Source organism: Acipenser ruthenus, chromosome 16 (genome assembly GCF_902713425.1).
Source record: "Acipenser ruthenus chromosome 16, fAciRut3.2 maternal haplotype, whole genome shotgun sequence".
Lineage (NCBI taxonomy): Eukaryota > Metazoa > Chordata > Actinopteri > Acipenseriformes > Acipenseridae > Acipenser > Acipenser ruthenus.
The window spans coordinates 3331736-3354131 of record NC_081204.1 but is presented as its reverse complement, the minus strand read 5'-3'; the positions used below and the strand labels follow the sequence as shown (position 1 = coordinate 3354131).

The 22396-nt window shown below is 36.3% G+C and overlaps 1 long non-coding RNA gene across 2 annotated transcripts in view; it reads left to right on the top strand.

Annotated features, from left to right (window-relative positions):
- Positions 1-21800, top strand: part of LOC131697695 (uncharacterized) — a 74159-nt gene extending 52359 nt beyond the window's left edge. The window contains exons 4-7 of one of the 2 annotated variants that reach the window (XR_009307446.1): positions 2869-2963; positions 3814-3875; positions 14969-15102; positions 21629-21800. This is a non-coding gene — a long non-coding RNA (uncharacterized LOC131697695). Of the gene's footprint in view, positions 1-2865; positions 2964-3813; positions 3876-14968; positions 15103-21628 lie in introns of both variants that reach the window. The other variant, XR_009307445.1, reaches the window with a different exon arrangement.
- Positions 21801-22396: the final 596 nt, after the last annotated feature.

Here is a 22396-nt window from a genome sequence, read left to right as displayed (position 1 = left end):
GTACTCACAATAAATGATCTTGGAAAGGAATGTATGACTGATACTGATTTAATGCGCTCTGCTACAGTGAAGTATAATCTGCTGTTCCAGGTGCTTATTGTCTAGAAAGTTTTCCTATACCACAGGTTTATATAGGATGTCTCTGTTGCACAGTGTTTGAATAGGTCAGGCCATCTACAGATACTTAAAAACATCTATTTAGCTGAGTAAGTAAATGTAACAGGTTCATGTTCCGTGTGGTTACGGGTATGTGTAGAAATGAATTAGCGTGATGACTGTTTTACATGCGTCTGGTATTATATATCATCAAACCCAAAATTGGCAGATTTATTTTCATAATAATGTAGAGGAATGGATGACTCCAGGTTTCACAGTAACCTTTAGTTGCTAAATGACTCCTCACATGTGGAGTTAAACTCCCGTTAAATTCAGGAACGGCTAAGGCTGGTTGTTTAAATCCTCTAGCTCTCAAACAGTGGGATTGTCGAACACAGGCTCCTAGCAACTACATTATTATTGTGATTATTTTAGTGTTGATCGCCAAGTGATCCATAAATAGCAGCAATACCCGGAACTGCTTATAAGGCATTATCTTCTTTCTCTTGTGTGAATGTAAAATTAGTTGCAGGCTGTGTGAAATATAAACCAGTTCCTAATAATTAACCATCGACTACAGTTGTGGAATAATAGACCATGTGGTACAAAATGATTGATTATTCCATCATGAAAAGGTTGCTGTTCATAGGAACAATAATGAAATGACTTGTCGTCATACTCCCATTTAATGTTGTGCTTTTAACATACTAAAGAACAGATTGCTTTCACTAATTAATCTACAGTTCTGCTTTTTGCATTGCACTGCTTGCTTAGCCACTGTATCTTCCTTTTTATATGAATGTTACAGTGCTATTTTACTATATGAAGACAGAACATACAACTGGTTAAAACTGAAGAGGGTACATGAGTCTTATCGTTTTAAATTGAGCCTAGCAAGTATAATAAAATGTTGTGGGTGAGCTGTTTCTACTTAGTATGAAATCATATGATACTGGTCCTGGAAGAAGTTGTGTTATTCATTACTGCATGTGTGTATTTCCACACTTTTTATGTAATATCTCTTTGATCAAGCGCCAATAGGGTGAAGTGGATCACACGGCATGGTGAAATTGCAGGACGTAGTAGATCTGGACTTTAAGTTAAGGGTGCGTGAGTTCCCTATAGCTTGACTGATTGATTTTTGGCCTAAAAATTCAAAACGTCCCCAATTGCATCCGGACTGGAATATCTTGGCACAGCGCATGGGTTTAAATTTAAAGGGCCCTAATCCATAATAGGATTTGAAAACTTTGTTAAAAAAAAAAAAAAAGTTGGTATATAAACTTTATGTTCAAAAGTTTTATTTTAAATGAGAGAGTTACATTGCAATAAAATAAAAACATTTATAAAAGAGAGTAAATACAAATAAATCAAGACAAAAAACATTTTGCATGTACCTTTCGTATTAAGCCTTCGAAAGCTGAATACTGTATTATATTAGCTGTGTTATTGTTATTAAATAAATATATTGTATATCTGAATAATTGTGCCACATTGGTATGCCTGCTTTATAAGCACAAGTGCATTGGTTGAGTGCTTTCGTGACAGGTTTCCTACCCTTGTCTCAAAAACTGAAAAGCGCTTTCATAAGCAGAAGTAGCTGCTTGTTGGTAGAAATGCACTAAGCTGTTTAGTAGAGAAAGCAGCTGGCTGGAAATGAAGTGTGCACCTCCATGTGTCTGTTTCATTTCAACGTTGGGTCTAGCGAAGGGGGGGGGGGGGGGGAGTGACATCCGTCAAAACACTGACTTGAGAATATCTGTTGCCCTGTGATTTGTCGTAGCGCTGGTACAGTACAAGGTGGGGGGGGGGGTGAGTGACATCCGTTAAAACACTGACTTGAGAATATCTGCTGCCCTGTGATTTGTCGTAGCGCTGGTACAGTACAAGGTGGGGGGGGTGGGGGGTGTTTGAGAGAGAAAGAGATGATTGATTGGTTTCCATTAGCCCTGCTTTTAAAAAACATTCTGTGAACTTGCAGATAAAATGGGACTAAAATGTTATTACAATAGCGCAATAAATCATAAGCAGAAATGAATTGATATAACTACTTTAAAACCCTAAAGACACTTCCCTATAGGGTGCAATAAAGGGGTGAGGATCATCATCTAGAACTCCGGATTTGTATGATGATACACATGGGAGCTCCCTAATGTGAAAATGTACACAGGCACTCTTGCTAAAAGCTTGTTCGGTAGAATATATGGGTTACTAATGTAAAACTAATTGATTCACATTTATATACAAATAATCCAGCAGTGGAGGACGTGAGGGATTATTTAGTATATTGCTCTGTAAATGCCACTATAGCACACAGTGGTTGTGGTGAGGATTGTGCATTTGCACTAGATACAGCGTGAGTAATATAATACAGTAGGTATAATAATACTAAATATAAACACACACACTGTATATAGATGCCTTCTTCAGTCAGATTACTGATGCTTTGCTGTGTAGATAGTTATTTATGTTAGATTTACAGTTTAGAAGCAGGGCAGTCCGAATGTAGAGTACAATAGCCGTGTACTGGTATTTGTGGGTTATTACGGCCACATAAAATGGGTATTAACCGTTAAAAACTAGCTTACACTAATTCTAAACAAGTTACTACATATTAACTAAACATTAACATAGTTGTTTACATGTTAATAAGCGGGTTATTACTCATAAGAGGTCAGTTTATATGAAAGCCTTACCAGTGTTCTTCATTTTCAGTTGCTGATGCTTTATTTAGTTTTCTTGTGTATGTGTGTTTCCGTTCCCTTTCAGCAGGTGGTGCTGTAGTGCAGTCCAGGCTGGTGCTTGTGAGGAGGAATCCCAGAGGACAGAACAGGAGGAGAGGAGCGAGGGGGCCAAGAGAAGCCTGGGTGGGTTAAAAAAAAGGTTGCACGTGTCTGTATTTAAGGAGTCTCCTTCCAAAGATGGATTTTACTGCAAATATGTCAATAAAGATCCACTTTGTTATTTTATTTATCGATTGAAGGGAAAGTCCGTATTTCTGATTATGCATCAAAAAACTGAAAGGTTAGACCCAAATTGTACAAAGAGCAAATCAACCTCTAGTGAGATCCGTGCAAATGAAGCTGGTGCAGTGTGGCGTGTAAATGTATGATTACAGTGGAAGATTTCTATTTCAGTTCCCTAATGTTTTGCTGCTAAGCTTTGCAAGGTATTTGCGGACCTCACATAGATAGGTGGTGGTTGTCAGTTCAATCGGAGTGCCAAGCAGCATTGCGTTTAGTGTTTCCATCTCCTCCATCGTTACACACATATCAAGCTTGTAGTAACGGTTGTAATTTCTGCAATTAAGGCCACCATTATAGCTTCCTTCACTCAAATAAGGAATCTAAACTACTTGCCTAAATGCAACCACAAGTTGCTCCCAGAACTGATCCAAACCAACAGCTGAATACATTGCTTTCAGCTAAATGAACTAGTTTGTTTAAAATAGTATATGTTTCCCATGCTAGCGATACTATGACTTTACCTGAACCTCAATCTAAATGTTGTTGCATTTTTTTTCATGTGATTAAAATGCTACTGTACTGTATATGTGAAATAAATTGTCCAGCTTCTCTTTGGTAAAGGAATAGCACCCTGTCTAGTATGTATCATTTGTTGGTCCCAGATTCAGAGGTCATGTTACTTTTTCAAATGCTGTTTTTGGAGGCTTGATGCATACAGGACAGTAACTCTAACCCTTGCAATCATTTTCAGTTTGGAATCCTTTAGTCCCTGTCATCCTTGTGCTAAGAACCAGCAGAAACCGGTGCGTCACAGTGAGTCCTATTTCTAATACGTTAACAGAATCAACACTGTAAAGGTTTAAACAGTAAATACAAATCCTAGTATTTTACTAATCGTTTAATGAGGATCTTGTATGGATTTTTTTTGTTTTGTTTTACATTTTCATTAAATGTCATGATTTGTAACATCATTACATAGTTAGCCACTGTACAGTATGTGAAAATATTAAAAAACAAAAAAAATATACAAGAGTAAAAAATGACTATAAATAGCAGAGAAACTGTAGTGATGTTGGGTTTTACAACCTTGGTACATACAGGGCCTCATTATAATCATCTAAATAGACATGCTGTTTTAATTTGCTGTTGTTTAGGTAATTAAACTGGGGCTCAAATGTGCTTAATGTTAAGGAAACTCTGACGTTTCTGCTTATTCTAGGGATAACTTTGACACCCACTTGCTGTTGGGTTCCTTCAGATTAGACCTTATCTTAATTACACTTCATGGCAGAATGCGTTTGTTTAACCACAATTTTATAAAATCAAAGGAAAGGAAAGCTGTAAGCGGTCAATTTGTCACTCGTTCCCGCTACAAACAAAAACTCCTGCACACATAAACCATACAGTGTGTTACAACACAGTTGCATTCTGAAATGATAAAAATTCAAACTGACATTTTTCTTGTAGCACTGAAGTGTACCAAAAGGGAGTTGGTTTCCTTGTTAAGCTAGACACTTTTGTATTGAACTCCTTCAACACTGCAGACCTGTATCCAGATGTAGGAAACATAACTCCACTCAGACTGCTATTGCACTTTAGAAAACAGCTCCATGAGCAGTATGTCTCAGACTGGGCTCCCCTTTTAAATGGATTTCCAGTTTTAACCACAATAAAATAAGAGGTTTTATTCTGAATCAGACACTATATGATTGTTTTTTTTGTAGTTGTTACTCTAGAACAACATATCTTGTATTTCAGTCTATTTATAAACGCTACACAATTTGTTTACTTACTTTTTGAAGTACAGCTGTAGATAGGATTTCATATTGTATTTTTTGTCCAGATCAGTAATGTTGACAGCTGATCATATCCAACCTGTGCTAGACACAGAACTATGAGTGGTAGTTGTGTGCTTAGTAAGGCTAGAGGTTAGTGGTTGCTTGGAACTTTCCCAGGTCATGAGTTCAGCAGAATACAGAACTTCAAGCTGTTAAGAATTCCATCTCATCACTGCCCTTGGGATGAATGATATCATGAATGGAGTTTTGGAGAGACTGATGTCCAGCCTGCATTCATAGACCAGCTGTGCAGGTGGCACTCTGCATACCCAGCATATTATATAATATGTCTACTGGATTCTTTCCATTCAAATTTATCGTTTATAAATCAGTTTGTTTTTCAAGTGATTCCCGGTTGCAAATACCTGTTTAAATCATTAAAACCATTTGGCACATTAGCATTTCAGAGTCAAGACTAGAAAATAAATGACGCATGTTTAGTAACTTGTTTAGTTTTCAGAAATATTTTTTTTCAGCATTGTAGCCTTTTAAACATTAAAAAAAAACAGCCCATGTAAATGCATATGAGCTTGTTTAATAGTATGTAATACATGCAGTTTGAAGACTAGCTAGACAGTGCTAAACTTCCTGCCAGATAAAATATTGTAGCATGCACGGGGGTAGGCATGAGGACTGGTAGGTGACGCAATCTAAGCATGAAGACATAAGCCCGATATCTGCTTCTGCAAGGGAGCCCGGCTCTTTTGTACAGCAGAATCGGCGCTAAGCTTCAAAGCGGGAGGTCCCGGGTTTGCGTCCGACCTCCGTCTGTGAGGAGCCCCAGCTTGCGGGAACCGATGTTTGCTACAATATAATAATGTTTTGCTTTGTTTTTCACGCTGCTGTCTTCAATCAGTAGGTAATAATCTTTTTTTGTTTGTTTACTAAAGCTTTAATACCATAAGGTGTATAGACTGCCCTCGCCCACTCTTTAACTTTATTACTTAAAGCTCTTAGCAACCACAAGTGCTTTTTAAAGATCTTTCTTCCAGACACTAAGAAATAATTCAACTCTGAATCACTGCCCTGCCGCTATGATGCATCGCATGGTGGATAAACACTGATAAACTTGTCCAGTTAAGTAGAGAAACAGAAGGGGGTACTGGTGCTGCAGTACTGGAGGAGGAAACATATGAGAGCAATCCAAACGCATGACAAACTGCAGACATAACAGTCGGCTCAGACACTTGCTACAAGCACATAAACACTTGCCATCCTGGGATACGAAAGGAGGCCAGCAGCAGCTGAAAGCTGGCTAATTCACCAGGCTTGTGCGGATCTGTCATTTATCAAGCGCTAATTAACTGTTCATTTGCCAGCCTTTAGGTTAAAGCACACAGCCAATTTATCATGCACAACAAACACACTGTCAGGCACTCCCGAAGAAGGCTGTTCGAAATCCTCCAGGAACTTTACCTCGGAGCTCTTTAAATATCGCAGCCCACATTAATAACTTACCTGCTGTATACAACTGGACACTTTTTTTGTTTACAATGGTGTAAACAGACTTAATTGTGCGTGTCGGAATTTCTCTGAGATCATTTGAACCTGATCTTTTTCTTTTAGGGTGAAATAATACAAGTTAGTAAGCCAACATTTTTGTATATTTGATGCTAGTTGTTTTCTTTTATTTGTGACATTTTTGCGGTTTCTCTCTATGTGATCATTTCTCTTTTAGATCCCTTCTGTGTTACTTGGGTGCATTTTTTTGTGCAGTTGAAGCTCTTTAATTACTGGTAACTCATATGAATGAATCGTGATGGTAAATTATTTAGTAAGACCACAATTCACAAATGTATTTTTGCTAGCAAGGTTTTAGTGGATTAATATGGCATTTACTAAATGCTGTACTCAAAGGTGGAAGACTGTGGTTATTTGTCTGAATTCATTATTCGTTTTTTAACAGTAGGCATGTGTCCCCCATATGTATGACCCAATGTTTCTCTGCCAGAAACTGACAAACTAGGACTGCTTAAAATGCATAGCAAATGTGGTCAATTCTGTAAAAATCCAGTGGCTGCACCCCACAACCCATTTATGAATTGGAATATGTGTCTGCACTTTTTCTGTCCTTATTGGATGGATATGTAACTCTATCTCCACAACAAATATGCTTTCTAATCATTTACATTTAATGTCATTGGCCAAAATCAAACCATTTTTCAGTGTGCTAAAGGTTTGACACCCAAAAAAGTGTCTGTTTGTTTGTTATTTTTAACAAGTGTATGAATCATGAGAATTAACTCCAGTCCAGAAAGGCCTCACTGTCTTTATTGAATTCCTCACAGCGGTAGTTCAGTGAGTAAGTCCCACTATTGTACATTCCAGAAGCTCAGCTTTCCTCCTGGAGTTTGAGGTTGTCAATGAGCTGTAGACTGAGAAGGAGAGTGGTTCATGGTCAGACAGGCCTCTCCTGAGTTCTGATGACAGCTGCCATCACCCGGAAGGGAGGAGCCCATGTAAAATACAGTCGCTGACAGCTGAAAGCTTGGGATTTTGACAGAAAACAACAATCTTCGTGTTTAAATGCTCAGTGGCTGATAACAGATGTATCACTTTAGCCATTGTTTGAGTCAACTCATCAGGATTTAAATGCCTGGAAATTTAACCAGACAGTAATAAATGGAAAATTCAGAAATTGTTTTCATATTGCCAATTCTGCCCGTTTTAAACTTGATGAGAGGGTTTTTGTTATAGGATTCAGTGCCCAGACAGGTAGCAGGATTGCTAAAGCATTGAAGGATAACGCCATGCACTCCCTTGACTGGGGAGTTGTTATCGGCTGACAGGACTAGAATGTGTGACTGTTGCATCCCTATATAGAGAATAAAAGTCAATTAGACTGGTTATATAAACTGTGGTAGTAATTTGATTATACTTAATACACAAGATTATCACTGCTTTGGTCTCCTCAGTTCAGATATGAATGTTAGGGTTGTATAAGACCATCAAAGAGCTAAAACAAGGTTTAGCAGAGTGGGATAGTTCATGTACAATAAAACATGATCAATCCAGTGCCAAAGCAAGGAAACATATCAGACTGAAACTGCAATCTGCAATGGCAACAGTATTAATGTTTATAATAAAGGCATGTAAATATATATACAGTACTGTGCCAAAGTTTTAGGCAGGTGTGAAAAAATGCTGTAAAGTAAGAATGCTTTCAAAAATAGACATGTTAATAGTTTATATTTATCAATTAACAAAATGCAAAGTGAGTGAACAGAAGAAAAATCTACATCAAATCCATATTTGGTGTGACCACCCTTTGCCTTCAAAACAGCATCAATTCTTCTAGGTACACTTGCTCTTTGAGCTATATATATATATATATATATATATAAGCAAAGGCATTTTTATGTTAAAGGATATTAGGAGATCCTCTACAAGTGCATACATTATCTGCAAATAAATGGGTATTGCTTATACTGTACTTGGTGGGTGTGTGCAAACCCAAACCAAAAACCATACCGAACTTCGGGTTATTCAACATTGAAATCTGGTGGTTGATTTCAATGTTGAATAACGTTCTTATTATTGAAGAAAAAATATATACAGTTTCATTTTGAACACGGTAATAAAAACAATTATTTGACATGTTGATTTTGTATATATATATATATATATATATATATATATATATATATATATGTATATTTATGCCGGACACGCACAGAGAAATAGGAACACAGTTTATTTCAGACACCGTCTGTTTCGCTACACGGTTTGAAAGCCTGCATCGTACAGTTACGTAAAGTTACATTGGTGGGAAAGGACCTTTAACTAAGTTTTGTACTCTAAAGTAACATTTAAACTTGCCTTCAGTCAAAAGCAATAGTCTTTATATTATTGCTTTTGGTGTGCTATTTAAAAGCTCTTGTGTATGTTGATGTAATTAAACCTACATTATTTGGTGGCCTTTCCGTGAATTCTCGCCCGTGAAATATACTAAAAATCACTGAGACAAAATCATATCCTTAATAATCGATGATGTCAGTCACATACTGATTTATTTAACAAACTATTTATTATAAGTAGTAGTTTTAAAATAAGGGTGAGGCCAATTTTTAGGGGGTAATGACTTGGATACATAAACTACAACCCCAAAATCAGGGAGCTGTTCATTAATCCCATCTGACATCTTAAGCACATTTCTTTTAAATATGAAAAATGCTTCAAGTTTCAAAAACTTGTTATACAACTTGCAAATGAGATACTTTTGTTTTCCATGTCTTCTGCCAGAAATAAAAGTAACTTCATGACCAAATGTTTCTCCTTTGACACACTTTTTTGAACATTTGCACAAAAACTTGAATGAAGCTAATCCCACTAAAATACATCCCAAACAAATGTAAATACGACTTTGCTATTACAGGGGTTTTTTAAACTCCAGGTTTCTCAGGCTAATCACTTTTAAGAAACAAACAACAGATTTAATTCATATCACCTCCAGTTGTTATTAGAAAAGTTATACCCAGAGATTGCTAAATGAAGTCAGGTCCCACTGCAATTATGATCACTCAAGCATACATTCGATGTATCGTGCCAAATTAGGTCTATTTGCAGCAATTTTGCTTCCTTTAGCAAACCTCATGGGTACTTTTGAGAAAGTGCAGACTGTTTACTAACAGTTTCGGATTTCATGGGTAACTGTGTGTAGCCGAATACCACCAGCACACACTACTGCACACCTGTTAAACAGTTTCATAGCATAACCTTATTGTTTCTGTATGTATGTGCAGTGCAGAATATGTGGTAGTTCTACTTAATGCCATCACTTCTGCATTATTACAATGAAGCAAGAAATATCTTTACATCTTCTAAAGGTGTACAGGATATTGCACTTTACAGTGTTTGTATATCTTACCATCTGGATAATTACCCCATTTGTGATATTTACACATCTGCCCCTGGATATTTTAAATAAAGTCCTCCACATTCAACCGCATTGAGCCTAGAATAAGCTACCCAGTAGGGTGTAGCCACAGGTCCAGCAAATTCAGCAGCTTTACCTACCACCCATAAAGCATAACCAAAATCTTCATGAGCTGTGCTTATTACAACCTAGATTCAGACAAGGCCCGCTCTTTAACACTGGTTGCATTGTAATCAGAGATCAGTGATTCATTATTTATCATGCAGTAGGTGTAAGAGGTTAATGAATACTTGGATTGGGTTACTGTTACGTATACTGTAGACAAGGCAATTTCAATTTAAAAAATAATGAAACACACAGTAAAGCACAGATCATTATAGAACCAGACAAGCAAGACAGCTTTGTATTACTGAATGATGCAAAAAGGCTTCTTCTTATTGGCAAGGATTACAAGATGATTCATTTGGGACGGGGGTGAATGTATCTGTTATGGATCACTTGAAGCCTGCTCTAACTGAACATGCGTTGAGTGTTTAGTAATGATGAGGTAACAAACGGCATTATTCAAGTTACTACGTTGTGGTTTTATTTTCTGATCTTACCTTTTTGATTTTCCAGTGGGATTAAAATCCCACCACTCAGCAATAATGGTTCATTACTTAAATGGGTCATTTTTGAACTGTGAATGGGGGGAAAAAGTGTTTCAGATCCGACATGCATTATTTAAGATAATCCTTTACTTGTTTGTCTGATAAAACATAATATTCTACAAACTGATTTAAAGCTGTTTTACAACAACAAAATCAGATGATATGTTAAATTCCGTAAACTTAAAAAAACTTCTTAAATGACCACGACAATTAATTTCCTCGTGTTAATCTTTTGCACATGCTTAATTGCTTTTTCTGCCTACGTAAAATGAAAAACGATATGGTTTAAAAGCCTTTGTGATGTGTCTAATGTATTTACATTTTTGCGTGTGTGTGTGTGTGAAATTAAACCAACGCGCTTTGTTCCACCGCAATTAAGCAGCAAGATGTTTCTGTACTGGTCTAGGTCAGTGTAATGCATTCTGATAGTCCCTTCAACATCCAGAAAAGTATTTCCGCACACAACCCGAAGCTCAAAGCTTTTGATCAGACCCAGGGCCTTCTGGCTTGCACTCATCTGTTTCTGTGTGCACATGTGTGGGTGCGTGAGAGTGTCGCTTTCAACTGGAAACGCATCCTTGTGACAGCCAACTAAAAGGAGACTTGTACGAACGCCTGCTTTTGCAATCTCTTCAAGATGCCTCCAATCAACAACCATAGAGCATGAGCGTGTGCTATTACACCCTTAGGACCTGAGCTGTATTCCTTCATAGAACTCTGGGCCTGCATCTTGTTAGCTCCAAAAAAATAGGGTCTGATGACCTGAATCTTAATTGGTTCAGTATATACAATACATTTTTCATGCAGTTTATTAAAAATTGGACATCGTGTTACATTGTGCTACTTACAGTACATAGTATGTTATGCCAAAACGCGTAGCAGTGGTCTCAGTGAAATAAAAAATGCCTTTTCTGGAAGTAAACAGTTTTATTTTATTTTAAAATAGATGAAGATATTCATATTGATATAAAATCCATGCATCATAGACTACATGTATATAATCTGAAACCGACAAGAAATAGAGATAATTGAGCTATTACAATTTTTTTTTTTCTTTTTTTTTTTTTTTTACAAAACTAGTAATTTATTGTTTACGGTTAGTAACAGTTCTGCATAATCACAGAATAGAGAGCAAACTGTAATGTTTATGCCAAATGCTGGAAAAACAGCATTCAATCAAGCACTTTTTAATTTGAATTATTCTGGTTTCCTTTTAAGTCTGGTGCCCAGGCTTTGAAATTGAAGAAACAAAAAACAAACACTGCTCCTGGTAAAGAAAACATCATGGCTTTTATATACATAAAAAAAAAAAAAAAACATCATGGCTTTTATATACATAAAAAAAAAAAAACATCATGGCTTTATATACATAAAAAAAAAACATATCATGGCTTTATATACATAAAAAAAAAAAAACATCATGGCTTTATATACATAAAAAAAAAAAAACATATCATGGAATTCATTGTGTCTACATCTTGGCGCAAACCAGTTGAGACAGTTCCTGAAGGTGTTGTGTTGTAAAAAAATAAAATAAAATGATGTACCCGAAACACAAATATACTTTTACCATGATCTACATCATACTGGCTAATCTCTCCTCTCTTTTAGAATATGGCCTTTATATTATCACAGCTGTCAGCATGCCAGCAGAGTAATTCACCTGAACTGGAATTGCTCTAACAGTCCCCACACCCTGTGTCGACTGGGAACAGTAATGGCCTGTTTATTTTGAAAGTTTTGCCTCTAGCAAATCATTCCTTATCTGTCACCCCACTATTGTCCCATTGGGTAATAGTCACTGAAGAAACTAACCACATGTTCCTGCAATTGCACAGCTCCCCAGCTAACTTAAGCAAACAGTGATTCTTTTGTAATAGCCTACTATTTTTTTTTCCGTTTTTCGTTTTTTTTGCACTGCTTTGCATATTAATGTTCCATACATTACATATTATCGTCTGTTTATCTGTGGTTGCTGTGCTGGTTTGAGGCTGCCATAAAAAAAAGAGTAATTCCAACACGTTTTAGGAACAACCCTTCTTTTATTTTTCCAGTACTGATAAAATCATTCACACTCCGACACTACAGAAAATACACTGTTTCTGTTTAAACATACCTCAGGGTTCAATTTTGTTATGGCACAGTTATACTTCTAGTGGATCTTTAAAAGTAATAACAAAAACTGTGTGCATATATTTATTCCATATTTTTTAACACAGATGTCTGTTTTTTGTTATTTGGGTTTTTGTTTTGTTTTTTTTCCTATGGGAAGTTTAAAAATGAATTTCATCTTCAAAACGAATGTATGGTCTGTATGCTCAGCTATGTTAAACACACTTACACAAATCCATGAACCCCTTTAAAGACCAAGCTTGCTGTCAAGCATGTCTTGTTTGTTTTAGCTTTTTTCGTTAACCGTTCAGAAAACACTATGATAGATAAGGTGAGTAATAAAAGCAATTCCACGATGGTTTATTTGGATTATGGCAGCTATGCACCAGAGCAGATCCATTACAATTAAAATGTAATTTGTATTAATCAAATCACCACAACCTCTGCATGTTATTTTAGATACACCATGTGATGAAACAGTCATTAAATGAAACATGTTCTTAAGCTTTTCCAAATGTGTACAAACAGAACAAATGCTACATTTCCCTCTTTTTTGTGGTGTGGTGTGGTGTGGTGTGAGGGGGAGGGGAATTTTGTTGCACAATAACATTTAATTTGGCATCCAGTTACTGGCTGGGTTGTGTTTTTTTTTAATTGTGTTTATTTGTTCTTTTTGAGTAAAGTTACAAGATAATGTAGTTGACCTGAATTAAGAGTTGTGTGATTTGAGATTTAGAGACAGATTAGTGCATATACAGTAATTATTTCCAATTCTGTCGAGTGTCTTCAGAAAAAAAAACAACACACACACACATATATATATATATATATATATATATATATATATATATATATATATATATATATATATATATATATGAATGCTGCTTTACCTATTGAGAAGCACTCATAGAAAATGTGGACAGTCTACTGTATATAGTGATATTAATACAGAAACAAGCTTGTCAATGACATTCACCACGCTATACATTTAAAATGAGAGCTATGAATAACATGACAAAGTAGATTGCCATTAGGGCGACAGTGTTTCGATTGACAGCTGTTTCGATCATTAAGGACCCTGTTGTGACGTACGGACATTGTGACAGACAGAACGAAAGGGTGCTTCCATATACCCTCACTAGCATGTGCTTTACTTTCACACCACTTCTGCAGACAGACAGTTGCACAAACAATCCTTTTGCTTGTAAACGGATAAGCAGTACCTTGTGCTTTAGCAAGTTTCATCAGAATTTGACAAAGAGTTCTCCAGTTATTTATTAAAATGGAAATGTGGCCTACACCCATATTTGGATAAGTAGATCTCTAGATGTAAGTGTGACATATATATGTCTAAATAGCAAATGAACACTGACATTAGACAGTAATATTGCTTTCTGTGAGATAGAAAGGAAATGCTACTGGTTTTAAATGTTAAAACCTTCTAAATTCCCCAACCACGTTTTTTTTTTAAAAGAAAGAAAAAGAGCAATCGCCCACCCGACTAGCCACTTAGGTAATAATTGACTTCAGAGTTCTGCTATCAAAGTCTGTTTGTGTTCCTCTTGAATGGAAAATGGCCATGGAGCTAAGTGGAGCTGCCTTTTGTTTTCTAGAGCTGTTGAAAAACTGAATTAGTTGCTTGTGTGTTCTGTGTGGTTTTAGAGGAGCCTGGTTTACCACTTGGAATCAGTGTGCTGCTATACATCAATGGCTTTCAGTCCGATTTTGTATCTGCTACCACTTAGTCAGAAATGCAACAAATTTTGTCCTAATTAGTTTAATTTTACCACGCTTGTAAATACTTGAACTACAAACCTGGATTCTGACAGTTCATTTATTTTATTTGATTGCCGGGGTCTATTTATAGAGAGAAGCCAAGAACTGAATACCATACATATGTAGAATGTGTGTCTTGCATATTATACCCGAGACTAAAGAGTCGCAGTTATTATTATTTATGTAAATGCATACATTTATTTATTGATCTGAACCTCTGCAAAAACAATATAATCGTGTTGCTTTTATCTTGGTGCCATTCCGTTAACCCTTTCCTGGGCCTCTTATGAGGAATGAACGATCGAAGCAATGATTTAAATAGCCATTCTTTTAAGCAAGCTTCCTCACATAGTCCTAAGATGAAGTGTGTTTTATGCAAAGCAGTAAAGTTATCAGGCCTGATTTACGAAAGGTAGAGATGTGCCTATTGTGATTCCAGTAATACTGCTCTAATAGGTTCCCAAGTGAAAGATGTGTTTATTTTTATTTTTTTATTATTATTAAGTTGCCATAAGCGTCTTGGTTATGTAAATGTAGCATTAGTTCTAATCTTGGCTGATATTTACTTAAGGATGAAACTGACAGAAATCCAGTTTAAATTGACTCTCTTTAAACCTTGTGTTAAGTAGACAAATTGGTTTTCTTCACCAGACGGCTATGCTGAGCAGATGGAATTATGTGCAGCACTAAACAGAACATTCCAGTAGATCTGATACATCGACACTCCAAGGACTTGTTAATAAATGCTGATCGGAGGGGGCATTGATTGGTACTCGGTTGTAAAGGTGAGGGAAGGACAGCTTTTCTTGTTTTGAAATCAACACATTTATTAATGGGTTTATTTAATACCTTTATGTTTATGTTATATTGATGATAATATTCTAATGTGTGATTTTAAATAACTATCTATTCCTGTTTCAACTATTTGTGTGTTTGTTTTCAACACATCAATATTATTTTTCTGTATGGATCTGATTTATATATATATATATATATATATATATATATATATATATATATATATATATATATATATATATAGAGGGCAGCAGTGTGGACTAGTGGTTAGGGCTCTGGACTCTTGACCGGAGGGTTGTGGGTTCAGTCCCCAGTGGGGACACTGCTGTTGTACCCTTGAGCAAGGTACTTTGCCTAGATTGCTCCAGTAAAAACCCAACTGTAAAATGGCTAATTGTATGTAAAATAATGTGATATCTTGTAACAATTGTAAGTCGCCCTGGATAAGGGCGTCTGCTAAGAAATAAATAATAATATATATATATATATATATATATATATATATAACTTAAATGATACCAAAAACTTTAAATTATTACAACCTATTACTTTAATGCTACCAAAGTGTTTTTGTACTTAACTTATAATACAACAAGATAATGAGTTGAACAAGACACAACAAGAGATTATCACAGATTTAGAAAAAAAGGATTGCAGAAACTTTGAAGGTGATGTGTTACCTGAAGGGAATTTTGCAGTGCCAAACGATAAACCCTTGATAAATGAACAAGAGTGATGAGTGAGCAAAGAGAGAGGCGCTTCAAGGGAAGAACTACTCAACCAGGGCAGGTATTCAGCAGCACATGGGAAATACAACACCACAGATTGGAGCAATGGAGTTATATTACCATGAAGGACGGGCTTTGTGCTTGCTGTCAAAAATTATAATTCATGTCAGGATCATTTAGGCTCAAAGACTGATCTGTTTATTTTGTCCAAGCCAGCAGATGTTGGGTGAAGATGGGACTCCGCTTTACGAATGGAGTTGTTTATTCTACCACTATCAACTACTGTTGACCACACAGACAGTAATTACACATCATCCCTCACCTTTCCCTGATCTCATCTGTTTAATTAAATACAATGGGTGACAATACAACCGTCATCTGTTTTCTGGCATAGATGGCCACGCTCCATTTAACTTCAACAAACGCCCAGGGATGTTGTCTTGATTAAAGTCAGGATAACATGAGTAGGATAAACGCACTAGAAAGAGCCAGTCAGTCACAGGTTGTTAAGTCTCTTTTAGAGAAACTGTTGACATTTTTTTTTAAGTGAATGTCAGGTTTCTTTTTTTTTCTTCCTTCAAAAGTTTTCCATGTAAAAAAACATTAAGAGGCAAAAGGATGCCAATGCGTGTGTAGTGGGGCTTTACAATCACCATAAATGTGTTTATTTTTGTAAGTACAATTAAATTGTACTGTTACATACAAATTTAATTTATAGTAGCTTCTAGAATTACAATTTCTAACTAGCTATTGCGCTGTAATATAGCAATTGATTTTAACCAACATTTTGAGCATTGCCCTATTGACCAATAGTTGGAGTAACATACCGTTTCTATAGTTAATTAACTGCAGGCCACTGTATCACTGTATCCATTTTGGTTTTTAAAATGTAGAAATATACATGGTACACAAGAAATACTAATGTTAAAAGCAGAGCTAACACTTTGCATGAAGTGTCTCTAATTACTGTGTATTTACTCAGCACGTACATGTGTACTTACACAGAATTACATGTAATTATGCGTAGTTACAATGTACCGGTACTTAATGTGTAAATCTTTTTGCACTGTATAACCCTAACTCTAACCCTTTGCTAATACAATTGTGTACTTACATAGCATACACTTAATGTAAAGAGTTACCGACTTTAAACCCTGGCACAGAAAGACAGATCATGCTTATCCATTTATTTACAGGAGAGAGTTTATTTTATGATCCCTTACAGCAGCAATAGAATCAAACTGTTTGGCTAGTGGAGTGTTTTGTTAAAGCAGGTCTCGGCGCATGGAATATTAACAGCTCAGGGAGCTGAGTAATAATGGCAGCTTTCAGCCAAAGGCAGTTTCTTTCTTTCTTTCTTTCTTTCTTTCTTTCTTTTTTTAAAGAGAAAGGTTCCCCAATTAATTATGCTCACTGAGGTCAAACGTCAAGCTCTTGGAAACCAAGAGCAGGCACCTTGCGCTTGCTGCACGGTCCTGGGCGGAGCTGCTGACATGCTTGATTTTTCCCACACACTAACTGTTGGTAGAAGATACAATCTGGGCAAAGAAAAAGAGCCCAACGATCGGAGAGGGCTGATCCCCAGAGGGCTTAAACTGCAGTGCCTGAGGACAGGCAAGGTGTCAAGCTACAAACAGACACACACACACACACACACATGGAAACAAGTACCATTAACTCACTGTGCCTGGATGGCTCCTAAGCATTTTTTCCTTTTATAATAAGCCCTTGTTGCATTTTCCAATAAGTTGTGTTCAATTACAAAGTCGTGCCACCTCCTTAGTGAAAATAAGCATTGTGAAAGTACTTTTCTCAAATGAGGTCGGAGGTGACGTTTGTCTTGGTGGATGATGTATGGTTGGAGTCAATTGCTGTACTTGAGGCTACTTCTTTTTTTAACTCTTAATTGAGGTGCTGAAGGTGCTGCAGTAACCTTAACTTGTACCTTGGTTTACATCTTTGTTATCCCACTGTGTACACTGATCCAGTTACTGTGCTTGAAAGACTGTGTACAAAATAAACTGAACTGGGTAAACCATACTTGTGGCGGAAGGCGATATCAGAGGGATTTTTGTTTACATGCTTAATTTGAGTGCTTTTACAAGAAGACCAGTCAAGTTAAGTTTGCTATCCACTCATCAGTACTGTAGAGTGGTTGCTTTGCCTTTTCTTAGGATCAAGTTAACCATAAGGCTTGTGGCCAGAAATTTGCAATAAAATTGTGAAAATGACATGGGCTGCACCTGTAAAAAAAAATATTCTTTCCACGTCCTAATTGGAGTATAATTTTTATTAAATGCCATGAACATTTTAAATCACGCCTCAACTGCAGTTAAAATGTTTATAAAAAGTTGTACTTGGAGAATAACAATTTACTGTGTAATCTACCGTAACTAATCAATCTTGATTAACATGCTCCTGATTTAACAGTTGAAAAGCAATACAATGTGCATGTGATGAAACAGGAGAGAAGAAATTCTACAAACTGATTGCGAGTCAAAAAGTAGAACAATGTCCCGTTCCTGTAGCTGCTTATCAACATAGAGACAAACCCCCTGGTATTTCTTTAGGATGGGTACCTCATTTTTCAGATTTTCTACATGTGGCTACCTCTAGTTTAAACCGATCAGGATTTAACCACTACCACCCACTCTGTCTACAATACACAATCCCATGTATTTTTTTGGCCTTTTTATTTATTTATTTATTTTATTTTTTATTGTGTCTGGAACTCAATCAGCCCGGATATGTGTGGAGAATAGTGGCATTTCACTAGTATGACTTGCCCTTCCCTACTATTAACCCAAGGGAAGGTTTAAAGAAAAAACTACCAGGCACACAACACCCTTTTCAGAGCACACTCCCACATTAAGATGTTTTTAGGTCGAAAATATACATTTCAGGGGAACACAAACTGTGTTCTTAAGGGCAATAATATCCAATGTCAACAGCAGCAGTCCTTTTCAAAGGTACACTTCAGAATCCCATCTCTTTTTATAAGTTGCGATTTGGCAGGGTTAAGGGGTGAAGCATTATAGGCAGGCAGCATGTGACCACATCATTTTTGTCAGGAAGGCACATGTTTCCTCTGTGTGCTGTCATTATACACTCACTGGGCCACATAAAAGCCCAGTCATCATTTAAAGATCCTGGGGTACTTAAATATCTGGGCTGATTGACTATTATCTAAATGACTACATGTTCTATATCAGGGTTTTTGACTACATAACTAGCCAGTTAATATTCAGAGGAAGTTCCCAGGGTCAAAGAGCACTCCTCCAGCAGACCCTGGGGGTCAGATGAAATTGCACTGAGAGGTGGCACATGGCAATGAATGAGCTCTAATGATTTAAATGGTATCTATTACACATCCAGGAGAAGGAGGTAATCTTTAAAGGTTAATAAAAAAAAAAGAAAATGGAGAAAAAGCAGAGTACCACATTTCTACTTAAAACATACCTTCAAGTTTACTTCTGTTACAGGAACATGTGATGTGATTACAGGCATGTAGGGTTACCTCTTTGTTGGAGGAATGATTTGTAACGATGTGCTGTAACTGAGAAGTTCTTGTTAGTTTTACAGTGTTAAAAATGTAATCTCTGAAAACTTGTCTTTGCCTGAATACTGGTTTATGAAGGCTGTTATTTTGAAAGCTAGTTAAATTGTACGTATTGGTATTCTGGAAAACATACAGGGTGGTTTATCATAATAAACATTTTTGGAAGTTTCTTTAATTTATAGGGAAGGAATTGAAAAGTATACCTGTTTAAAAAAAGAAATGACGAAAAGTAGATTATCGCACTAATTAACAGATTGCGTTTTCTGAAGCAATGGTGCCCGTTGCTTCTAGTTTCCATTCCTTCGGTTAATTTCAAACCATACAGAAGCCCACTGTCTGTATATGTTCATCTATCTGTGTGTATTGAGTTCTCACAGAAGCCTGTACTCCGTGGGGATTAGCAACCATTTGGTTTCACTGTGCTTCAAATATGTTTTTTGAATAATAGTCTATACACTTGCTGATGTATAGCATGGCTTTGGATTCTCTTTTTAAATGCTGCGTAAACATTAGGCTTATACAACAAAATGCTGTTCCTTTAAAAGTGCGCTTTTAAAAGCAATTTCCTTTTTTGACTACTGCATGTAAATATAGTAATTGCACTTGGGTTACTGTCTGAGGACAAGTTATTCTTGCCTTTTACGAAGTATAAAAAGATTCTGTTAGAAAATGCATGATGATCATACCAACAGAACTCAACTCACTTGTTTGAATTAATCTGATGAGTTTTGTATTCCTTTTCTAAAGGATTAGATGCATTTTTTAAAACCTTTTAAAGGCATAATTGTGGAGGCAAATATTTTATATTCTATAAACAAAAATGTATGTACTAAGTATTTAATGAATATAAAATTGACCATTTGCTGAAGTTTAGTTGCATGTTAAAATAGATTGTATTGCTGCCTCACAAGAAGGAATGGATCAATCGACTCACTACTGTGCAAAGCCAGATAAATAATGGGCTTCAACGAGACCTATAATCAACGAAGCTGGGTCTCAAGCCAGTGCTTTGTTGATGTTCAGTGAGTTGTAAAACTGTTATGTTAAACAACATTCAGACTCCGGCATCTTCAAAGATTCATGAATCATTACAGGCTGTTTTCTATAAAGATGAATATTTAATGCCAAATGTTTGCTGCTGCATAACTTGTTTTTCTCTCTTTAAATTAGAATATTAGAGCTTTATTTTTCATTCAGATTTTTGTTGCATTTCATCCAATTGGACTGGAAAATCACGTGTTATATTTCATTTTTTAAAGTGTTCATAGTAATATGTACTACTTTTCCTGCTAATTATCCAATTGTAGCAATTTATAGAGTTAACTAGAGCTGATGAGACATGGTGTGTGTCTTTCTAACCATTGTATTAGAGCACTACTGTAGGGCAGGGCTACTCAACACTGGTCCTGGAGGACCGCTGTCCCTCCTGGTTTTTGCTTATTAGAAGTGTAATTGGTGTACAGTTAGAACAAAAACCAGGATGGACAGTGGCCCTCCAGGACCAGGGTTGAGTAGCCCAGCTGTAGTGCTTTGTATTGATGTTCTTCTGTAAAATGTTTATTTAATGATTTACACAGTTGAATAGTTAGTGAGTGTAAACTTCTTGTTAAAGTCACACTATCTCTATATTATTATTTATTTCTTAGCTGACACCCTTATCCAGGGCAACTTACAATATATCACATTATACATTATTTCACATTATACAGATATCACATTATTTTTTACATACAATTACTCATTTATACAGTTGGGTTTTTACTGGAGCAATCTAGGTAAAGTACCTTGCTCAAGGGTACAACAGCAGTGTCCCCAGTGGGGACTGAACCCACAACCCTCCGGTCAAGAGTCCAGAGCCCTAACCACTACTCCACACTATAACTTACTTTTTTCATGTGTTTCAGTCTCTAACTTCCTGTCTCACTTTGTTCTCTAGTTGTTTAAATCTAACTCTGGGTCTTTCTCTCTTACTGTTTGATTCTCGTTTCATTATTACTGTGTGTCATAATAACTATGTTCTCTAACTGAAGTTTGTCATGAAGTGTCACTTGAACTGTATTAATTCCCCACCTCTCTCTAGGGAGGCTCCTCCCACCCACTTGTATTGACATGCCCCTCTGCCTACCGTTTCTCCTCCCCTTTGTCGCTCCACTGAAATGCAGAATGCTAGGAATGCTAGGGGCCTGTATTCCAGGTTTAGCTAACACATGTTCCTCTCTCTTGCAGGTGGTAATCCTTGGTGACTGCATTTGTGGAAGGGTGCAGATATTTTCACATGATATGTTTGGTTGGCAAATCATGTTTTAACCCTTGTAAAAATATTTGACTGCAATTTGTATGCTATGCTTTTGTTTGCCTTTAACGTCTCAGTGACTTTGAATAAAAACCCATTTCACTGTCTGATTTTCATGGTTCATTCTTTCAAGCTCTATTCACTTTACTGTGTTTGTGTTGTTTTTTCTTGTGTTTTCTTTGGTTTTACTTTGTTCCTTTGTTTTTCTTATACTGTTTCTTTACTCACTGTAATAGGTAATTGTTTTCATGTATGATTTTAACTGTCACAGTCTTTTTCCCAAAACTAAATGTCTTTCGTCGGTTCCACTGGCTCTTGTTCGCTCCGTTTATTCTCGGATTCTAGTGGTTCACTCTTAATTTGTTCCAACTGTCTTTACTCATTGTTTTAATGGTTTTCTCTAACTTTTTTCTCCAATGGTTTTATTCTAACCATCCTAATTTGTTCTCTAAGGGCTTAATTATTTCTGTCTTAATGTGTGTCTAGCTAACTTAAGTGTCTTAACTTCTTTCTTATTGTCTAACTTACGTCATTTATTTCTAACTTAATGTCTAACTTACTGTCAAAGTTACTTCAGTTAATTCTTGGTTGTTTTTCCGGTTACATTGTTCATTAACCTTAAAGTCAGTGAAAAAGCAGTCTCTTCCATCCAAGAGAGATGGCACAGTGAGCTAATTCATTAGCATGTCGTGTTGCTCATT